General features: G+C 47.9%; 1 pseudogene; it reads right to left on the reverse strand.

The window, feature by feature from the left end:
* Positions 1-201: 201 nt before the first annotated feature.
* On the reverse strand, positions 202-1489 carry LOC128594583 (centromere protein N-like; annotated as a pseudogene).
* Positions 1490-6785: the final 5296 nt, after the last annotated feature.

The raw sequence follows: 6785 nt of genomic DNA on the forward strand, positions 1-6785 counted from the left end.
ATGCTGTAGAGTAGGAAAGAGAATTAAATTAAATTAAATTAAATCAGTCCCGAGAATTAAACTAGACGAAAATTTCTAAGTTTCTAATACCAAGGATTAACTTCTGAAATACAAGTGTATAGATGGAAGCTATAGAATGAGCCATGAACTGAAACGTGTGTGCAATATAGTCAAGGAACTGCTCTGCTTATAAAACACATCTTATTTATCTCTGATTTTAAAGTAATTCATTCTCTTTTTGGGTATGCAAGTGAGCAGTGGAGAAAGTGGTGTATATGCAATCCCAGCTGGTGCTAAGGATTTCGATGCTTCCAAAAGATGTGGGCTAGAGAACTTTATCGGCCAAGATGTCTCCATTTAAGTCACTTTTGAACTTCGTTTCAAGCTTATATTGTGCAAATTCTAGTTGATGTTGAGGATAGTCTCCAAAAGTTTCTAGTTTTATTTTTTGGACTCTTTTTCTGCTGTTTCATGAATGATCCTTGAATCCATCATCTTTCTAGCCCAAGACTTCTTTTTTGTAGAGGTGTCAGAGAGTAGTGGGTTTCAAAGTTCTGATTATACCAATTAAAAACAATAGCCTTAAGAGAGTCCAGATACCGCTTCTCAGGTCCATTTTCATCATCTGATGGTGTTTGTTAGCAATCATCAGTGCCCGACCCAGAAGGGGTACACTGCGCCTTAAAGTGGAGAAAGAGGTGAAGGCATAGGAGTCTGGGGACAATACCCCACCTATGTGGATTTGTACTGGTTTGGCTCAGTATGCTGCCTGCCTTCCCCAGGTGATTCGAATCCAGACTGCATTGTCCTCAGTGTCTTGGAAGCTGACTGTCACATTTTTTCATGCTCTCTGCAGAATTTTCTTTTCTTTTTCTTTTTCTTTTTTTTTTTTTAGAGACAGAGTCTCACTTTGTCCCCCTCGGTAGAGTGCTGTGGCATCACAGCTCACAGCAACCTCCAGCTCTTGGGCTTAGGTGATTCTTTTGCCTCAGCCTCCAGAGTAGCTGGGAGTACAGACACCCGCCACAACACCTGGTTATTTTTTGTTGTTGTTGTTGTTGTTGCAGTTTGGCCGGTGGGCTGGGGTTCCATCCCGCCACTCTCAGTATATGGGGCCGGTGCCCTACTCACTGAGCCACAGGCGCCACCCTCTGCAGAATTTTCTTAAATGAACTTTTGAATTGTTTCATATCAAAAAGGTCAATGTCTTTATCTGGTCCTTTACTCAGCTGAAAAATATCCCAGATTTTCAGGTGCCAATGAACTTGAGTATAATTAAGTCTAAAAGGGCTGCATCATTGAGACTTGCGTGCTTTTCCTCACACAGCAGAACTAAGTGCAGAATGATAGATTCCTTTCTCTCCCAGAAATTCATGGTCTGCAGTTCATTTTCTAACCAAAAATCCCAGGCTTTTAGGATTATTGTTGTTTCAGTCAAGGGGATTTTAAAGAGGGTCCTCTTGAGAAACTTGGTAAGTGTCTCATCCATCTTTTTGGCCCTGCCCACATCTCCAGCTGCCCCAGTCCTCAGCTGCTGTTCCCTAGAGTGGTGTATTTGTTAACTGATGAGTTGTTGGGCACAGTGGCTCATGCCTGTAATCCTAGCACCTTGGGAAGCTGAGGCAGGAAGATTGCCTGAGCTTCAACTCCTGCTGGAGTTGAAGACCAGCCTGAGTAAAGTGAGACCCCATCTTTACTAACATTAGAAACATTAACCGGCCATGGTGGTGGGTGCCTGTAGTTCCAGCCACTCAGGAGGCTGAGGGAGAGGATCACTTGAGCCCAAGAGTTTGAGGTTGGTGTGAGCTGTGATGCCATGGCACTCTACCCAGGGTGACAGAGTGAGAAAAAAATAAAATAAAATAAACAAAAAAACTCAAAAACAATTGATGAGCACACGGGGAGATACCATTATCCTCCACAGTCCATAGTTTACACGAGGTCACCCTTGGGGTGGCGGTACCTTCTCTGGGTGTGCACATATGTGTAATGAATGCACCTACCTCATCATACCACAGAGTAGTCTCACTGCCTTCCCTACTCATCCTTCCCTGCCCACTAGCCCCCGGAAACCTCTTAGTTTTTACTTTTTGAAAAACTTGCTTTACCCCCACTTTTAGAGACAGCCATTAGTCATCCACCTCTGAGTCTGGGCAAGGAGGCTCACAGGGTGGGGTGCACCGCCTCTCGGCTCCTTTCATGGCTGGCGTAGGACTCAGTATCCCTGCCCTCCTTTCTTCCGAAACGCGTTGTTGTCTCGTATCTTGTTCTACTTGTCTTCATGAATCTTGTTCTTAAAATAAAAATCCCCTGATGTACTTCAGCAGGGCTTCAGGAGAGCGTGAAGGGGAGTGTGTGCACTCAATCCCCCGTCATGAATTGTGATAGAAATCGCCTCAACTAGATTGTCAACCCTCTCACCTTCTACCACAAAATAAGCTCCTTCTCTATATATCCTGATGCCTGCCCACGGCTTCTGGGCTACTGTGCATTACCTGTAGAGTAAAACCTGTGATTTCCCTGCCTCCCACTTACGGGGCTGATCTCACCTTCTTGTTCCTTCCTCTAACCTGTCCCTTCCTCTCTGTGCACAGACACCACCCAGATCCAGACCTGAACAAATGGCCTGTTGACCTCCAAGCTTTCACTCTTACATCTAATCTACAAATGTCAGTTAAAAAATAAAATGCCATGGTCATGTCATTCCTCTGCTCAAAAATCGTTTATTTTGTCTAGAGTAAAAATTCCAAATTTCTGAGTTGAGCCGGCGAGTTTTCTCCAACCTGACTCCAATGAGTGCCTGTAGTTCCAGCCACTCAGGAGGCTGAGGGAAGAGGATCCGATTCTCCTCCCGCGACTGCGAGGCGTGGTCATCCTGAGCACGCTGGCGCCTTTCCGCCTGTGCCTGGTGTGCGCTGTCGCCCTGCCTGTTCACCTCTCGACACTCATCCCCAGTGTTGCCTCTGAGATGAAGCTTCCTAAGTTACCCCAGGGAAGTTGCATACATCCTTTTCAGGCTTCCCAACCCCAAATCAAAGGTTATATGTCATTCTTTGGCTTATGTATCTGGGGAGCTCTGTAAGGAGAGAGACTGTCTTACTCATCTTATACTTTGAAAGCTTAGCTTGGTGCCTCGTATGCAGTAAGCTGCATTCAATAGGTTTCGAATGTCTGGATGGTTAACCTCCCCGTTATGCTTTATTATTTGTCTATTCCAGTTCCCTTCTAGGCTGCTGCCTTCATTGCCACTGTATTAATAACACCGTTTATAGGAAGGCCTTTTTAGTAATTAAACTCCTTGGAAGTGTTGTAAAACGGACCTTTTCTATATTGAGGATCGCTTACAGCAAAAGGGACAGAGTATGTTCTTTTGCACGTTGCCCTGTCTTGACTACTTTAATGTCTTTACACATCACTGTTCTTCCCCCAATTGTCCTGTTAGCACCATGGGGACAGAGACTGTGCCTTGTAATTGCTTTCATGATTCCCAGTGACCCCCAACATGAGCCTGGGTGGAGAGGAGATGCTTAGCAAAGATTTGCAGATTGGCTGCTATGTGTGCCATGGTGTAGGGAAAGATAGGCTGATCGGATTGGGATGATTTTCCAGTATGTAAGGAAAACCAGGGAGCCAGGCGGGGCCTAGGTCAGGCCTGGGGCATTGGTGGTGAAGGTGCCATCCTACGGCCAGAGTGGGCTGTGCAGAGGACATCTGGGAACAGCCAACCAATCCCAGCCAAGTGGTCTTTGGAAAACAGGAAGCAAGAGAAGAGGTAGGGAGGAGTTAATGGAAGGAGCCGAAGTGTGCTAATGGAGGTGCAGGTGGGAGAATGGGTGCAGGTAGGTGGGAAGGCCCTCCAGGGTGAAGCCTCAGCAGCGGCTTCTTCCCCCTGATGGCTGACCAGTCCTGTCTCCCCGGCCATGACCCCTCCCCCGTCACACCAGAGCTCCACACTGCAGTCCACACATCAGAGCCACCTTCATCTTTGCATAGCAGAGGCTTCCCTGCTCCCCCGAGTACCATCAAGCCCAGGTCCAGCCATCCCTCCCAACTTCCCACTGCCAGATGTGAGTCTCATGATTGTTTCCAGACTGCTTCTCCAGCGGGGGTCCCCACCCCTCTTCCCGAGTAGCTCTGTTCCGAGTCCTGGAGAAGGTAATGAGGAAGGAGATGTGAGAGCCACCTATTCTGATGGAGGGGGCAGAGCAGGCTCACACACTCTTAGGACAGATACGATCTGATTCCCTTCTGCCCTTTCCCACACTCTTTAAAAATATACTAAAATACATAAAATCATCAGAGCTCAGAAAATGAATAACAAGACCTTTTCTTTACATTCCATGGCAGTGGCCCCCTCTTCTTCTCTGGGAGTCTTCTCTCTCTCCCTTTTCTTCTTAACTGTGCCTCCATCTCCTCTTCAAAGACTGACTCCCTAGCCTACCCATTCTTCTGCCCTCACTCTCCTTGGAAGCTCTTCTGTCCGAGGGCAGAGCCTCCAGTTGCAAAACCCATGGGAGCATTTCCTAGGCCTCAAATTCCAGGAACCCTGCAGCCTCGGTCACTGTGAACCCCTGTCCTCAGCCTTGAACGGTCCTCTCTCCTTGTTCTTCCTCCTTGTTATCCGCTGGCCATCTCTGCCTTCCTTCATGGCTACACCTTTAGCCCCATGACCAGATGTGGGCCCAGACCCTCTTCACCAATGTCCGTCTCTACCCCTCTGCATGGGAGAAGCTTGATGTCTTTTGCAAGCTCAGTCTAACATTTTGTCTTTTGCTCTGTTGAGTCTGGAGAGGTTAACGGATCAGAATTCTATGGCTTGGATCCCAAACTTTGGAGCCATTCTTCTCTTATTTTAAAGGAGAAATTCCAGCCACACAACAGATCCAGAGAATACAACAAGTTCCTGTGTTCCTACACCCAGCTCAAATATTAACCATTACCAATACTCTTGAAGCCCCTTGAGTAGTCATCCCTACTGCCCATCCCCTCCTCCCTGGAGAGGCAGCCAAGATCCTGAATTTGTTATTTATCTTTCCTACAAATTCTTTAAGTGTTTGCCACATGTATATGTGCCCTTACATGATATATAGAATTATTATGCATGTTTTAAAATATTATGCAAATGAAAACACTCTTTATGTATCTTTCTTCCACTTACTGTTTTTGCTCACATTTACTCCTTTGATGGGAGCTCTTTATTTTCTTTGCAGTATCATGTTCCATTGTCAAATGTGCCACACTTGATCTCCCCTCCCCTGTGAGTAGACATTTGGACTCAGCCAGCTGAGTTAATTCCGGGCCTCTCTTCTCTCAGGCAGCCACCCAGTCCCTCTTTTACTCTGCTTATGCAAAAAGCCTCTGATACCATTCTTTAGGACTTTATCATCTGTTGCCTAGATATCTTAGAAGTCCCCTAATTGGCTCCCATAGCCCCATCGTTCCTTCGCCTATTCCCCGAACCTCTGTTGATTGATACTCCAAAGCCTCCCTCTGGTACAGTACACCGGCCAAGCCTGATTCCCAGAGGGGCTTGCGGCGCCCTCCAGCGTCTGGTGCCCGCCTCTCCAGTATCATCTGTCCTTTCTGGCTCTCCTCAAAGGTCCCACATGTGCATTCTCTCAGCTGTTCCCCCCTTATACAGAGCTCCTGCTAAGTCTAATTTTCTGTAGAGGTTCCTTCTAAACATTTTCTCCTCTAAGAAGCCTGCTGTGGAACATGCCTGGAGGCCATAGCATATGGAGTTGGAACCACTGATTGTCCCTCCACGCCTTCTATGTGCTTGTTTAAGTGTCCCGCTGGACACAGCTTCCTAGGTAATGCTGTCGACGTCACCAGCATCACCACTCTCTGGGTGTCAACAGGTGTGGGCACACCTCACACCACCATGCCATTTCACTCTCCCCTTAACTGTCTGGGTGCAGAGGCTCTCCACAACTAAGGAGGCTGCACCTGACCCACTTGCCTGAGGCCCAGGGCCTGAACAGGTAGCTGTGGGTTGATCACGCCATGGTGGCATCAGGTTTCTGGTAGCCCCTTGCCCCCCACCCCCGCCTCTGCCTTCTCCACTCAACCTTTTTTCTGCCACATTGCCCTTCCCCAAGCTCTACCTCAGTCCCTCTGCAGGCCTAGAACATTCTCTCCTCTCCCCTTCTCCTAGCCGAATTTCCCCTCTTCAGCTCCAGAATTTTTCCAGGGAGTCTTCCAGGGCACGTGGGTCTCCAGGGAGCACTCCAGTGCCCCTTACCTATGGTAACTGTCATCCAAGACTACATTTTATTAACAGCAATTATGTGCTGAGGGCTTACTATGCACCTGACAGTTTGGGGGAACATTTATCTCCTCAACAAGCTAGTGATATGGAAATGAACACCCTACCCCATTTACAGATGAGGAGACAAAGGCCAGAGAGGTCCAAATTTCCCAAGGCCACAGAGCTAGTGAGTAGCAGAGGCAGCATTCGAATCCTTGTTGGGCTGATCCCACACAGTGCCTGAGTTTATTCCCTCACAGCACATGGCACTTGGCGGATCCATCTCCATTTGCTTCCCAGTCAGCTTTCTGAGAGTAGAGATCCCTCCTCCATTTCTCTGGTGGGTAGAGAAATGGGGAAGACTGAGATAGAGCTTGGGGAAGGTCAATGTGGCAGAAAACAAAAGGTTGAGTGGAGAAGGCAGCGGCAGGGGTGGGGGAGCAAGGGGCTACCCTCTGTACCTGGCCCCAGGCAGCGGCCTGACATGGACACAGCCTACTTTCCAGGTGCCAGAGCAGGAGGGGCCCCTGGTGGG

This window comes from Nycticebus coucang, chromosome 9 (genome assembly GCF_027406575.1).
Source record: "Nycticebus coucang isolate mNycCou1 chromosome 9, mNycCou1.pri, whole genome shotgun sequence".
Taxonomy (NCBI): domain Eukaryota; kingdom Metazoa; phylum Chordata; class Mammalia; order Primates; family Lorisidae; genus Nycticebus; species Nycticebus coucang.